At 40.9% G+C, this 16,338-nt stretch overlaps 1 protein-coding gene across 1 annotated transcript in view; it reads right to left on the reverse strand.

Annotated features, from left to right (window-relative positions):
* GNAL (G protein subunit alpha L) overlaps nt 1-16,338 on the reverse strand; it is a 270,722-nt gene that overhangs the window by 89,421 nt on the left and 164,963 nt on the right. The gene's annotated exons all lie outside the window — the stretch shown is intronic.

The raw sequence follows: 16,338 nt of genomic DNA on the forward strand, positions 1-16,338 counted from the left end.
ATAAACAACTTTTGATAGTGTTCTTAAAATTGTTGAGAAAACGTTTTAACTTGGAAAATCTGCCCTAATTTCCAACTCGCTTGCTTTGTTGGTATGTTGTCTACTACAAGTGTTTCCAAACAGTGTATGCCCAGGGCCCCAAACTGATCAGCTCTTGCCACTTTAGTGCTTTATAAATTGAGGATCGGCAATTTAATTTGAATGATAGAGTAGAACTGACAGCAATGCAGATTTTCTGGTAGGCCCGATTAATACCCTGTCCACAACCCATTGATGGGAAGATAAAGGTAAATCCTCGATGATGAGACCGACTCCATTAACTGTCTCGGGAGGAGCAAATACTAGATAAACTGCAGACTGGGAAACTGCTGGGGCTGAGTGATCTCCTTAAATATTTCAGCCTTTCCTACCAAGTCCCTGTCTGTCCTCTCCCTGCTTATAACACATCCTGGCTTCGGGCTCTACCAATAAAAAATTCATCCATTGTCACACGAACAGGACTTGAGGCAAAAACTGATTTCCTAACAAGGTCACTTCTGCCACAACATGTGTGTGCCCAGCTAGATCATGTCGTGGTATCGGCTCCTGCACACAGTCAAACATATGGTGAACGCTTCCACACAAGCTTTCCCTAAAACGGGGTTCTCCGACAACATAACTCTCATGCTGTTTGAGAACTGAATGTTCATTTTATTGCTTTTGGGAGCCTCGCTCCCCCTCTAGGTATTCGCCAAACTTTCATTTCATATCAATCAATGGTATTTATTGAGCACTTATTGTGGGCAGGGCACTGAACAAAGCATTTGGGAGAATACAATACAACAGAGTTGGTAGACCTGTTCCCTGCTTACATATTGTTTTGCTATTTCAGGCAGGGAACCGGGACTACATTCGGTATCCTACGCTGGTCAACCCATGGCAACCAGGTTGCCACGCTTCCTTCCTACTGGCCTCTGCAGGCAAGAGTAGGGCCTGGCTCCACCACGTGAAGACAGAGTAAATATAAACACAGATTACGGTCAATTTCAGGTACCCAAACAGGAACTAGAAACAGAGATCCAGCTGGCAGTGGCAAGAGAGGCAGCCATGTTGATGCACCCATTACTCCCACCTGACCCTTTCAATCACGAGTCCACGCCACTGAGTAGTGACAGCAGAGCTCTACAAGGACTAGCCAAAGCCAAGTGTAATGAGGTTAGACTGAGTTTGAATCCTCATCCGCCCTGACCAGAATCAGTAGCAGGGGGAGCCACCAGGAACTACAGGCTACCAGCAGCTCCCTGGCATGCCTGCTCTTAAATTAGACCTCCTCCTGGGAAGGGGGAAAGTAGGAGAGGGGTGGTGGGGTGGCAGGGGGTTGGCTTATCCTATCTGGATTTGAGCCAGATCCACTTCAGGGTTGGCTTCCACGTGCAGAGTGGCCGAGTCTTGAGAGCCCCAATGTCTTATTTTGGGAGAGTGAAATTTGAAATTTCAATTCTACTCCTCAGCCTCCTCCTCTTGCTATTTTTTCCCCTCTCCTTATTCTAAGACAACAGTGGTCTTAGGCATTTTTGGATATTTATTTTCCCTGACCGTTTTTTGGCTGGAAATGATTGCCCTATCCATTCAATGAAATAAAATTTCACTTTTATATACAAGCTAACCAATTGCAACCAACTTTTTTTCCGTCAAACTTGTAAGGATAAGCAAAAGCATGAAAAGCTTGAAAAAATGATGGCTGATACATAAAGATTAAACTACACTGGCCCCATGCAATTTAAGATGCAAGTCTTCAGGAAAAAAGTCCTCAACCTGGAAAAAACAGATTAGAAAAGAATGCAAGTCATAATTTCCCAAAGATTTGAAAAATAAAACTTTGCAAGCACTACAAGATTCCCTTGATTTCTTACTCATAAAATCCCTTTAATGACATTTTAACTCTCTGCAGGACATCTGATTTCTTGGATTGGGTTTGCAGGACTCCAGATATGTTGAGGACACTGGAGGAGACTCACACTTGGCATGGCAAATACTGGCTAGTTTCGTAATTAATTAAAATAAGTGAGTGCAGTCAAATCAGTTCCATTGTGTGAATACACTATTAAGAAGGAATCCATTTTTAAGGGACCGCTAGGGAAGGAATTGCTCAAAGGGAGGCTACAAATCAAAGAAACAACTTCTGAGGCTTTCAAGAAAGGCAAAAATTGGCTCTTCTAATGGCTAACCTTGTTGGGAAGGGATGGGTAAGGCAGGGAGCAAGCACTTAGTACACTGCTTTGCACACAATAAACATTCAATAAATAGCGTTGAATGAATAAATGAGCACATCTTTTACTTCTACTCTATGTTCGTCAAGGGTCTAAGGTGGTGTACTGGGCACTCAACAAATCTTGCGTACTGCTCCCAGAATAAAATGAGTCAAAATTCAAATCACTTGATGTTACTATTGGGTTAGCTGTTCTAATTAACATGAGATTGGTAGGGGAAAAGGACAAAAATATTGACTAACATTAAGTTTTTGGATTATCTGTACATTTTAATTATCTTTATTATCTCTGTTCTCCAGGGTTCATTATTAATATCATCATCAAATGCATGTCTTAATTGATTCTATTTATTACTATTGTTCTTGTCTGTCCGTCTCCCCCCGATTAGACTGTAAGCCTGTCAAAGGGCAGGGAATGTCCCTAACTGTTACCAATTTGTACATTCCAAGCACTTAGTACAGTGCTCTGCACATAGTAAGTGCTCAATAAATACTATTGAATGAATGAATGTATTAATGCTATGGAAAGCTTGCAGATGGACTAGTCATATCTGCCAAGCACATTCTTTTGAAGGAGAATTTTCCAGTATTTTTTCATTAGTAACCCAGATGAGGATGGAATTTGCCTGTGAGGCATTTTCTGCAAGAAAACCTGCACAAAATATAAAAGTTGGTCTAGTCTTCAAAATAAATTTTGTAGTACATCTTGAGGGGTACTCTAATAAGTACAAACTCCAGATAGCATCATTACAAGATTGCTCTTTGAAGGCGACCTCCGAACTAGCTCTAAACTTTCCAGACTGATGATGGAAAAGCCAAGGGAAAGCCAAATGGTATTTTACAAAGGAAAGGTCCAGGCACCTGGGAAAACAAAAGACAAAGGGAATTGGTCGTTTTAGGGCCAAGTCGAGACTAAGAACAACACTAACATGCCATCATTTGGCTTTGGAGGAGGCAAATGGGAAAGACATTTTGACAAAAGAGGTCATTCCTCCTGGACTGCTGATGGAAAAAGCCCTAGGCCAATCTGACTCTCTCCAAAGTGGCACGGCTTTTAGTAGTCTCTGGCTGGCCATGATCTGGAGAAAACTCTGAGAAACAGACTTTTCCTCTATTTTTATCATCACCAGACTACCAGGGGGCAACTTCAGTTCTCATTACACCCCAAACCACCCTTCCTAGAGAAACATGGATCAGGTATCCAGCAAGCTTCCAAGATCCAATTTGCGTTGCAATTTGATATTGCAGGGAGACACAGAAACATGGCATTTCAAATCTTTTGAGGGCAATGAATTTTGATAGGATTACACAGAGAAAATGGATTAGAGTTGTATCTGTCCAGCCTGTGCCATCTAGAAACTTTGCCCCAAGGTCAGAGATTCTATTTACACATCATATTTAAGAGTGTAAACCCATAACTTGTTAAGTATAAAGCTCAGGACTGATTATGTTCACTATGTATCTCTCTTCCAGTCTTTTAACTATTGGATATTTGCTTTTTTTTTTCCTCATTCAATGTAGCTCACAGAGCAAGGCCTGAATCTTAATTTTTGTCTATCTGGTAACTGCTGAGTGTAGATAGTGCTCGGTATACAACAAATGCTCAAAAAATACTGTTGATTAGTTTATTCCCTCAAAGTGACCCACGCTTTACCCCGACTTCCCCCCTCCCCACCCCCAATTCGGTTCCATTACTGTAATTCAAATTTCTACTGGCTAAATTTGAATTATATCCCATTTGGATACCTCTACTGATACTAAAGCAGTCACAAGAAAACAGGAACTGAGATTTTTATATTAAAAATCCAACAATCAATCATATCTATTGAATGCTTACTATGTGCACAGCACTCTACTAAGTGTTTAGGAGAGTACCATACAACAGAATTAATAGACACATTCCCTGCCCATAATGAGTTTACAGTCTAGAAGACAACTCCCATTTTGATGTCCAGTAGCAGAAAACAAAGCCAACAGAAGAAAATGGCTGCAGTAATAATTCTCTCTACAGAAGCACTAGCTAATGGGATGATGTGCAGTGCTAAGCGCTTACTACAGTGGTTTGTACACAGTAAGCGCTCAATAAATACGATTAATAATAATAACGATGCGAGTAACCCATCCCAGACGAGCACTGATCCGCCTATATATTTCAAGCAGGGTCTTCTGGGAGAAGGGGTGAAGCAGAGGCTCACGCTAAAATCAGCTCAATGTCAAAATGAATATCTGCCCTTTTGTTTTGGTGCATTGGTATACCAGTGATTAGGAGCTATCATTTTGTCTCTGAGGACACCCATGGTCAGTAAAGAATTGATATCGGTCCCAAGTTTTTATTTTAGAATGAAGAGGGCCTTTCCAATTTCTCGTTTGGTTTGTTTGGCTTATTTTATGTGGTTCATTTTGGAAACAGTGCTTCCTCTGTAGTACTGTGGCTAAATTTAGTAGTTATCAAACATCATATCTACATATGACATCCTTTTCCTCTATCACAAGGTACAAACAATGAGCCACATGCCTGGGATAAGATGCAAATACCACTGTAGGAATTCTGGACAAACCACGCTTGTTGCATAATTTTAATTTTCTTCTTTGTTTAGGGGGATGGGAGAAGAGAAAACATGCAAAACTGTTCGATGCTTAAGTGGCATAGGGACATGAACTTTAGGTATTTGCCAAATACACTAAAAGCAGCACTGAAACATGAACTCTGATAATCTCAGTTCACACGGGTCAAGGAATGCATAACAAGATTATTTTAGAAAACTTATTTTGGAAATGAAAAGTGGAGGTATAATTTTTATCTTAATGACGCTGTTGCTAGTTCAGAGCTACAATAGGTAGCATCTTGGGCCATTTCTAAACTGTCCTTTCAGAAAAAAAATTTCAAGTACTGTCAGTTCAGCCAAAATGCACATTTCACTAGATGCTTTGGAGAGACTGTGATGACAGAAGTAGGGAAAGTTCATTCAATAGTATTTATTGAGCGCTTACTATGTGCAGAGCACTGTACTAAGCGCTTGGGATGAACAAGTCGGCAACAGATAGAGACAGTCCCTGCCGTTTGACGGGCTTACAGTCTAATCGGGGGAGACGGACAGACGAGAACAATGGCACTAAACAGCGTCAAGGGGAAGAACATCTCGTAAAAACAATGGCAACTAAATAGAATCGAGGCGATGTACAATTCATTAACAAAATAAATAGGGTAACGGAAATATATACAGTTGAGCGGACGAGTACAGTGCTGTGGGGATGGGAAGGGAGAGGTGGAGGAGCAGAGGGAAAAGGGGAAAATGAGGCTTTAGCTGCGGAGAGGTAAAGGGGGGATGGCAGAGGGAGTAGAGGGGGAAGAGGAGCTCAGTCTGGGAACGCCTCTTGGAGGAGGTGATTTTTAAGTAAGGTTTTGAAGAGGGAAAGAGAATCAGTTTGGCGGAGGTGAGGAGGGAGGGCGTTCCAGGACTGCGGGAGGACGTGACCCAGGGGTCGACGGCGGGATAGGCGAGACCGAGGGACGGCGAGGAGGTGGGCGGCAGAGGAGCGGAGCGTGCGGGGTGGGCGGTAGAAAGAGAGAAGGGAGGAGAGGTAGGAAGGGGCAAGGTGATGGAGAGCCTTGAAGCCTAGAGTGAGGAGTTTTTGTTTGGAGCGGAGGTCGATAGGCAACCACTGGAGTTGTTTAAGAAGGGGAGTGACATGCCCAGATCGTTTCTGCAGGAAGATGAGCCGGGCAGCGGAGTGAAGAATAGACCGGAGCGGGGCGAGAGAGGAGGAAGGGAGGTCAGAGAGAAGGCTGACACAGTAGTCTAGCCGGGATATAACGAGAGCCCGTAATAGTAAGGTAGCCGTTTGGGTGGAGAGGAAAGGGCGGATCTTGGCGATATTGTAGAGGTGAAACCGGCAGGTCTTGGTAACGGATAGGATGTGTGGGGTGAACGAGAGGGACGAGTCAAGGATGACACCGAGATCGCGGGCCTGCGGGACGGGAAGGATGGTCGTGCCATCCACGGTGACGGAGAAGTCTGGGAGCGGACCGGGCTTGGGAGGGAAGATGAGGAGCTCAGTCTTGCTCATGTTGAGTTTTAGGTGGCGGGCCGACATCCAGGTGGAGACGTCCCGGAGGCAGGAGGAGATGCGAGCCTGAAGGGAGGGGGAGAGGACAGGGGCGGAGATGTAGATCTGCGTGTCATCTGCGTAGAGATGGTAGTCAAAGCCGTGAGAGCGGATGAGTTCACCGAGGGAGTGAGTGTAAATGGAGAACAGAAGAGGGCCAAGAACTGACCCTTGAGGAACTCCAACAGTTAAAGGATGGGAGGGGGAGGAGGCTCCAGCATAGGAGACCGAGAATGATCGGCCAGAGAGGTAAGAGGAGAACCAGGAGAGGACAGAGTCCGTGAAGCCAAGGTGAGATAAGGTATGGAGGAGGAGGGGATGGTCGACAGTGTCAAAGGCAGCAGAGAGGTCAAGGAGGATCAGAATGGAGTAGGAGCCATTGGATTTGGCAAGAAGGAGGTCATGGGTGACCTTAGAGAGAGCAGTCTCGGTAGAGTGGAGGGGACGGAAGCCAGATTGGAGGGGGTCTAGGAGAGAATGGGAGTTAAGGAATTCTAGGCATCGATTGTAGACGACTCGTTCTAAGATTTTGGAAAGGAAGGGTAGTAGGGAGATAGGACGATAACTGGAGGGGGAAGTGGGGTCAAGAGCGGGTTTTTTTAGGATGGGGGAGACGTGGGCATGTTTGAAGGCAGAGGGGAAGGAGCCCTTGGAGATTGAGTGGTTAAAAATAGAAGTTAAGGAAGGGAGGAGGGCAGGGGCGATGGTTTTAAGAAGGTGAGAGGGAATGGGGTCCGAGGCGCAGGTGGAGGGGGTGGCACTTGCGAGGAGGGAGGAGATCTCCTCTGAGGATACTGCAGGGAAGGATGGGAAAGTAGGGGAGGGGGTTGTTGGGGGGAGGGGAGAGGCGGAGGGGTGACTTTGGGAAAGTTCTTCCACTTGCACATATGTCTGGACAGAACGTGATCCAGGGTCAGGAGAAGGAGTTGTACACATGCATGTGTGTCAGATACAGTGTGAGTACTAAATTGGGAATTTCCTCTAACATGGCGTTTTTCAGGAATGCAACTCACATTATAGGAGCACTGACTGTACAGTACTTTCTGGGCAGGAGCACCCTTTAAAGACTCCTTTATTTTAGTAAGATTCAGAAAACCAATATGTACCTGTTGACTGAAATTTCATTTGTGTTTCTGGAATAGAAGAAAATATGTATTAAGCAACTTTTAGTTCCTGAACTCTCTGAATCCAGTAGCCCCGTTCCAATTATTCAGGAATGGGAAAGATATCTGAGTAAAGATACTGAAGTACCCTAAAGATACTTCCAATAGAACGTCACAGTCAAATACTACTAAAAAATATTCATTTCAGAGAAATAAAATAGATATATAAGGGTGTAAGTATTTAAGAATGAGGAAGTTTGGAAGACAGGAAGCACAGACTTGTTTCAACAAGATAATCACGTTAATAGGCTTCAAGGCCTTCCATCAGCTGGCTCCTGCTTCCTATCTGCTCTTGACTGTAGTTATAACTCTGCTCTTTGCTCCTGACTCTCACTCTTAACCTAATGCTTATGCTATTCCCCGAACTTGGAATGCCTTCACCTTCTCAGCCTTGCCAAGCTGTCTTTTTTCCTTCAAAACTCTCCAAAAAAGTGCCTTTCTCTACTCATTACTCACCCCCTCCCACCAAATCTTCCTGGATATACATCCTATAAGTCACTTCAGCATACACATTTTTCTAAACATTTGTTCAATTGTTAACTCAAATTAGAGTAAATTGTAAACTACTTGAGGACAGGAATTGTGCCTATTATTTTTTTTGTAGGATTTCCAAGCACCTGATAAGGGGTTTTGGATGCAGTAAACACACAAATCAATATGCTGAATTTGACTATAAGTTCTATGTGTAACTTTTGGATGCCATTTTAAGGTATGATGGTGGGAAAGTGAAGTCCAGAATAAATCAACACCTTCAATATTTGCTGAGTTACTTTTTAACCCATAGATTCAGGCCTAATTTAACTTTAGCCTTCCAAAATTATTGGCTTTACAGAGGTTTATTACTCTCACTGTACTTACTACTACTGCCAGGGCTCCAGTTAATTATTATTAATTGTATTTACTGAGCATTTGTGTGCAAAGCACTGTACTAAGCATTTGGGAGAGTACAATATAACATCAAATACATTCCCTGCCCACAACGAGCTCACAGTCTAGAGATGAGGTCACAGTCCAGAGGTAATGAGAGTTTTTAAAAAAATGTTGCTATTTGTTAAGCGCTTACTATGTGCAGAGCACTGTTCTAAGCCCTGGGGTAGATACAGGGTAATCAGGTTGTCCCACGTGAGGCTCACAGTCTTAATCCCCATTTTACAGATGAGGTAACTGAGGTACAGAGAAGTTAAGTGACCTGCCCACAGTCACACAGCTGACAAGTGGCAGAGCTGGGATTCGAACCCATGACCTCTGACTCCCAAGCCCGTGCTCTTTCCACTGAGCCACGTTGCTTCTCTATAAAACTCTATAAAACTCATACTGTAGAGGAAAGCTGCAGGGATGTCTTATTTACACCAAACGTGTCAAACTCAAATTTTCAGATCAGTTAAAAATATTCTCATGGAAAAATTATTAGGCCAAATCGTGCTCAAAGTTTTCAGTGTCTGGGTGCAGCATTTTGTTTACCTATTCTGAGGGCTTCTTTCATTATTTTTAAAACTGGGTAGAGTGGATCTGGGGAACCTACTAGGCTATTCATAAGACAATACTTTACCCTTCCAACTTCTTGTTACTTTTCCCCATTCCCACTCCTGCTGACAACCTTATCTCTTCCTGCCTTCCATGAAAACTGGCCTCTTCCCAATGATCCAACCAGCACTCCGGCATGTTCTCCCTTTTTCTCTCTCTTTTTTCTCTTTTTCCCTCACTCTCCCAATTTCTTTCCCCTGCACTCTTCTACTCTCCCTCCACTCTCTTACTTTCTTTCCCCCCAACTCAACTACTTTTCTTTCCCTCAACTCTCCTACTTTCTTCTCCCCTCCAACTCTTCTACTTTCTCCCCCACTCTTCTGTTTGGTAGCCAGGTGAAAGACTTCCATAGTATCATTTCTGACTCTGTAGTCACCTGCTGATACCTTCAATCTGGACCCTAATCTTCAATGGCAGGTGCTGTTGTTGGAACTGATGCTAATTCAGCCATGGTACAAGCCAATTATTCAGAGTCTGAAAGAATGTCAACACATTTTTTCAGGGGGTTAACCATAAAGATAAGTCTGTGGCTTGGTAAAATCCCTTAGATTGTAAAATCCCTCAAAGTACAGAATTGTTTACTTCAACCTCACCATCCGTGTTCATTGAGCGCCTGTTGTTTGCTTCAACCTCACCATCAGATTTATTGAGTGCTTGTAGTGCATCTGAGCAAAGAGAGGGGTTTAGGAAGATACAATAGAAGAAAGAGATAATGCTCCTGTTCTTGAGAACCTTATAATATAGTTAGTGGAGCAAAGAGGCAGATGCAAATTCCAAGCATTCAAAAGCTAAAAAGGAAATGATAAAAATGAGAGTACCATGAATAGACTGATATAGGCATGAGGGCTAAGTGGCTGACAGACTGTCTATACCAGGAGGTTGGGGATTGGTTGAGGAATGTCTCTTGGAAGGAGTGGCTTTTCAGGTGGGGAGAAATGTAGTCTGGGTTGGTCTGTGGGTGGTGGTTTGGTAGATCTGAGGGGGAAGAAAGCTCCATGCAGGGACAAAGGTGTGAGCAATAGGACTGGGATGGGAGAGGAGAAAGGGCAGAGTGAAGTTAAAATGGGTGGGAGGAGCAAAGGGTGAGTGCTAGGGCATACTGGCATAGTGGATAGAACATGGGTCTGGGAGTCAGAAGGTCATGAGTTCTAATGTCAGCATTGCCACTTGTCTACTGTGTGATCTTGGGCACGTTACTTCTCTAGGCCTCAGTTACCTCATCTGTCAAAGGGGGATTGAGACTGTGAGCACCACATGGGAGAGGGAATGTGTCCAACCCAGCGTTCTTGTAACCACCCCAACAATTAGTACAGTGCCTGGTACATAGTAAACACTTCACAAATACCACAATTACTTTTATTATTACTAGGAGAAGAAAACAGATTGTGAGCCCATCATTGAGCAGGGATTGTCTCTATCTGTTGCCGAAGTGTACATTCCAAGTGCTTAGTACAGTGCTTTGCATTAAATACTACTGAATGAATGAGTTTGGCAATCATAGTAAAAAAATCCTTTAGAGGGGCGAGGGAGAAAAAGGTAGAAGCACTGATATCTCCTGGAGAGACAGCAGGCACTCGCAAGTGAGTTAAGGTCTGGAAATAGTGAGCAGGGATTTTAAGGGAAGTATAATGGTGATGTTGGCCGATCAAAGAGTAGAGCATTTCATGAGAAGGTAAATTTATTGTGGCAGATGTTAGCCTGGCTTTTGGATTTTTACCAGGAAATCTCAACTGCATTGTTTGGGAGTGGAGGAAGCCAGCTTGTAGAGTTAATCCAGGGCTGGGACGTGGCAGTGTGAGACTGATGGAGAGCAAGGAAGTTGAGTTTAGTGGAAAGAACGTGCAGCCTTGTTTCTAGGAAGGGAGGACGGGGAGGGAGTCCAGAGGCAGCACACCAGTTGAAGAGTGTACAAAGCCTAGAGGTCTGGGTAAGGATGAATCCATCGGTGGTATTTATTGAGAGTTTACTGTGTGCAGAGACTGGACTAAACACTAAGGAAAGTATATTAGGACAAAGTTGGGAGACTCTCCCGGTCCACAAGGAGCTTACAATTTACGGAACATGAAAAAGGAGGGATACAGGCAGGCTACTACTGGTCCTCCCTCCACCTTAGATTGTGAACTCCATGTGGGACAGGGATTGTGTCCTACCTGATTATCATGTATCCACCCCAATATTTAAATACCATAACTCTTAAGAGGTTCAAAGTTGGTGATATAATCACTTCTACTACGAGAGGTTATGTTCCTGAACAACCATGAGCTGTCGTATTCACATGCTCAAAGATGCTGCAGACACACACATTGTACTCTCCCAAGCACTTAGTATAACGCTTTGCACACAGTAAGCGCTTAATAAATACGACTGAATGAGTGAATGAACTCAAAACCACTTTTTCTGACATCTCTTTCTGTTGCATTCAGACAAATGCGCATTGCGGGAAGAAAGTGCTCCATTTCCTCAAAAAAGGTCTTTTCAAAATGTGAGGGAAACTCAGAGCATAATGAACGATATGAAGGATGGGTATGTAATACTGGAGGCAATCCAACATTCTGTGCACACCCATATTAAATTATATCTACCCCAGCACTTATTCTACAGTGCTTGGCAGACCATCATTTGTATTATCATTATTATTATTAACATTCAGTGTGATGAGATCCATGGTGTATCCATGCCAGTTCAGTGTGCCTGATGTGGGATGGCGTTGGAGATTTCCCAAATATCTAGCTTGTTGTAGACAGGGAATGTGTCTATTATATTGTACTCTCCCAAGCTCTTACTACAGTGCTCTGCACATAATAGGCACTCAATAAATACCCTTGATTGGTCTAGTACAGTGTTCTGCTCACAGGCAATGTGCCATAAAAGCTGTGGACAATGTTACTGAATATAAATTGCCCAGGGTTAAGGGAGATCACTGGGGGAAAACCAAAAATCTCTGTTTCTTCATTCAGGGGTATTTACTTAATTATTTAGCATCAATACCATATATTCTAAATTTTCTATAAAAAGGTTAGAAATGAAGCACTCGTCTAATTTTTCTTCATGAGAAAGGAAAGGCAGATGAAGAAATAAAGATTCATGTCCAAAATCTGCCAAAGGCAAAATAAGATAATACCTTATACAACTTTTGAATTTTAACATTACCATTCATATTACATGGACAATGGATTCTAACATTCTGTGCATTTGTAATTAATCAATCATTCATATTTATTGATCACTTAGTGAGTGCAGACCACTGTACTAAGTGCTTGGGAGAGTACAATGTAAGAGCTGGGGGAGACATTCCCTGCCCATAATGAGCTTTAATGTGTTCTCAAAAATTGTGATAATAATAGTTACAAAGAGTGGAAAACTCAAGTTAAAGAGGATTTCATCAAGGTGTGGCAAGTGAGCAGATACTTTTTTTCACCAATTTATTTGAATTGCTTCAGAGCTACACCAAAATCCCCATATCTTGGTACCACCAATCACTGAGCCAGGCAAATAAGGTTCCTGAATAAAACCTTATTGTCTAATTTCAACTGTACAGAAACAAAATGAGAAAGGAGGCTACTAGAACTCTCCCAGGAAAGAAAAAAGGTCAGAAGTGGAAAAAAGAAAGGATTATAAAATTAGTGGAAGCTGATGTACCTCTTTTAAACAGAAATCACATCTTTTCAGGGCAACATTATTATTGTTCAGTGTCAGAATAGTCAAATTGAATTAGAAATTATTTTGAAAAATAGAGACATTCTCAAGATGTGCTGGCGCCAAATATGGTTTACCTTATTAAGACCAGTGCTGGAATTCAGATAACAGAAGTGCAAGGACCTTGCATTCATTTAGTTTGACTGAATATCTTTTTGAAATATGACATCATCAGCTCAGGCCATTATTTAAACAATGCTGAACTCCCACTTGGAAATCACCTCAATGCTGAGTTCTAGAGTTAATTCTTTTTATTAAATCTATCACTGTCATGGGAGAAGTGAACAGCAAACCCAGAACCCAGAGGTGGATATAGTCCAGATTTCATGTTCAGAGTTAATACTGTATCAGGACAAATGGGCACAGCACAATCTCCTGATAGAGTTTTTTTTTAAAAAAGGGCCTGCTCTCTGATTATGCTGTAAAAACAAAATTGAAGAGGAAATGAAAACCTACAATTTAAAGTAGAAAGACAGGGTGAATATATTCTAAGGCAAATTAACACCAATCCCAGACAACTGCAAAACAATATAAAGCCTGGATGAAACCCTAAAAGTATTTTTCTTAAAATTAAAAAAAAAATGTATATTTTCAATCATTCCATTTTCTCATAACTCCCTCAATTGCTTTTAAGTCCTGAGAATGAAGGTTAAAATGATTGCATAAAACAAAGTTCATTCTGCAAGTAATGGAAAAATGAATGTAAATAAAATACATTTACCTTTTTAAAGGGACCACAATGTTTAATCAGCCTACTTTTCAATGAATTCTTCTTTTAAAATTAAAAGACAAAAACTCATTATAAATATTCTCCCCTCTATACATCCAGAAATAAAGAGGAGAAATTTCGAATTCCCAGTACAACTGTTATCCTATAGACCAGGCACTTTATAATCTGTATTTTTTTCCAAAACATTAAAAAAGCCAGTTACTCGGTTTGTGTCACTTCCTAGTCTGCCTTTCATCTTATGTACAGTACCAAAAAAGTGACACGTGGATGTATTTCAGATGAACTGACAGCATCATTTTCCACCTCCATTCCTATTTCACAAGTTGCTAAATATAGATATCTAAATTCCAGACAACCTATATTTTCCATTTTTCATCATTTGAAAGGATTTCAAATTTGTGGTACAAAATTAGTGACTCACTCCAGAGAATGCCTAAGTGGTTTTTTTTCTTTTTTACTAAAATGCCAAGATTATTATAGATAATATTCTTGATTTCAGCCTCCCTGACCTAAGTAGAAAAAATGGATTTAGAAGTAGTACTAATTATGCATACACAATCACTCTTTTTTATTCCCTAAACGACAAGAGCATTCTAGTAAATATCTTTAAAGTTACTTTAGCAAAGATCTTTTAGCAGAAAGATATAACTTTAAATTGAAGATTTATTTGTACTACTAATCATATTTTTAAGATTATGAGATGCTATTAATATTACAATATACTAAGGCTAAATTTAAAATAGTTGTTTATACTCCTGTCATAAAACCTTTCGACTCGGAATATCTGCATGTACTTATTTTAGGGAATCATTTATCTTAAGACAACACCCAAGGCAGCGAAAACTCTTGCTGACAATTTATTTAAAGAGTTAGAATTCATATAAATAGCACAAGGGGCCTTTAGGGCAAAAATATTTTTTTTAAATAAAATGACAGTCATTTTATAAGCAATTAGTACATTGGGTGGGAAAGAACTTGTTTATTAAGTTTTTTATCTGCAATGAAGTGGACTTGGAAAAAAAAGATTCCCAAATGAGGAAAGTACTGTAAAATTTTTTATTCAACATAACTCACAGAAAAAAATCCAACACGAAGAATGTCTTGTGATTTGAACTAGTTTCAGTTTTCTCCCAAGTATATTAAAGAGAGCAGTCTTTAACATCCCAAAGAGAATTTCTGAGGTTGTTAAGAGAAATCTGAACCTCAACCAAAGGATATCAGCTCTATTTTTATAAAGCATTAGGGAAGAGTTAACTACTGTTTCAGTTACCTTTTCTGGGAAAAATCTGAATGACCTACTGTAAAGGCACTTATATTTGGTTTACATAGCCAAAGCGAAATGGATGACAGCTCCATAACTGTCTCCTTCTCGAATGGAAGCTCGCTATGGGCAGGGAACATGTCTGCTAATTCTGTGGCACTGTATTCTTCCAAGCTCTTAGTCCAGTGCTCTGCACATAGTAAGCACTCAAATACGCTTAATTGATTGATAATTATCTAATAGGCAAAAATATAATCTTTGCCTTAATTATCTGGACTAGCTGCAGGAATGGGACAAACTCCTAAAATTCTCTAAATAACCATCTACATTTGCAAGTCCCGTAACAAGCCTCAGAGATGTACTGGCCTACCTGCCCAGATTTACAAAATGTAGTATTTATAAAGCTGAGACAAACTTGGGTTCCTCTTTTGCTAGTCTATGACTACCGCCTACATTTTAAAATTGTCAAAAATAGTTTCCCCTCTAGGACTGACGTAGCGATGGAAGTGAATTAAATAATTTTCATATAAGGAATCAAAGGCAAATTAATAGGTTTCTGAAGACTTCTCACATATATTTCTTGAAGTACAAAAATCACTTTTCATGTGGCCTAAATGCACTATTGTTTAAAACGCTGAGATAAATAACGGCCATCATTTCCCAACAAACCAGGAATTGGCTTGGGTTCCAGAGGTCAGAACAGTTAACAATCTGCTAAAAGTTACTAGTCACACACTCCGGAATTTTCTGAAGGACTTTAAACAGCCCATCATATATTCATCTTCCTTAAACAAATTAAGTGGAGATTTGTTCATCATGTGCACAAGAAGATTTGCTTATTCTTAGTTGCTGAGATTTTAAATCTAGAAAACTACCTCATCTCCATACAGCCAGCTCTAAAAGACAAGAAAAATATCCTGTTATCACCACAGTGGGTTGTTTGTATAGAAATAGGTTAGGGCCTGGTTGGGAAGGGAAGAGAGAAGGTTGGGTGTAAAAAATTTTTCTAGTTTTTGCATAGCTCCAAGTCTAATACCATGAAGACAAAAGAAAAACTTCAGATACAACTTGAGGCTAACACCAATCTCTTCCACTGACCAAGCACCATAGTTAGGTCACATATATTTGATGACTGATCACTGAACTAAATTTGATTTTTTTAATGGCATTTGTTAAGTGCTTATTATGTGCCAGGCACTGTACTAAGCACTGGGATAGACACAAGCTAGTTACGTTGGACCTGGATTCTTCTAACTCCCAGGCCCATGCTTTATCCATTAGGGCACACTTTTATCTTTTCATAATAAAGACCTGCCCTGCTCTTTTCAATTAGCCAAATTCATTCAATTTTAGGGATCTGAGGTTTGAACTCTTATGAACACAGTGCTTTTTCTAAGATTTTCTTTTTAACTTTTCTAATATCAACTCTGTTTCACTGATCAGCCAGGATGAAAAATCTGTGAAATATGCAAGCGTTTAAACAGTTCTTTAAAAAACAATTAAAAAACCTCAGCTGTTGAAAGCTACATTTGTATGACCATAAGTACTCAGGTTAACACCCCTTTTCATCTATTTCCGATTTTAGGCCATCTATGTGTATGAATCCTTC

The sequence above is a fragment of the Ornithorhynchus anatinus genome, chromosome 5 (genome assembly GCF_004115215.2).
Source record: "Ornithorhynchus anatinus isolate Pmale09 chromosome 5, mOrnAna1.pri.v4, whole genome shotgun sequence".
In the NCBI taxonomy this organism is placed as follows: Eukaryota; Metazoa; Chordata; class Mammalia; order Monotremata; family Ornithorhynchidae; genus Ornithorhynchus; species Ornithorhynchus anatinus.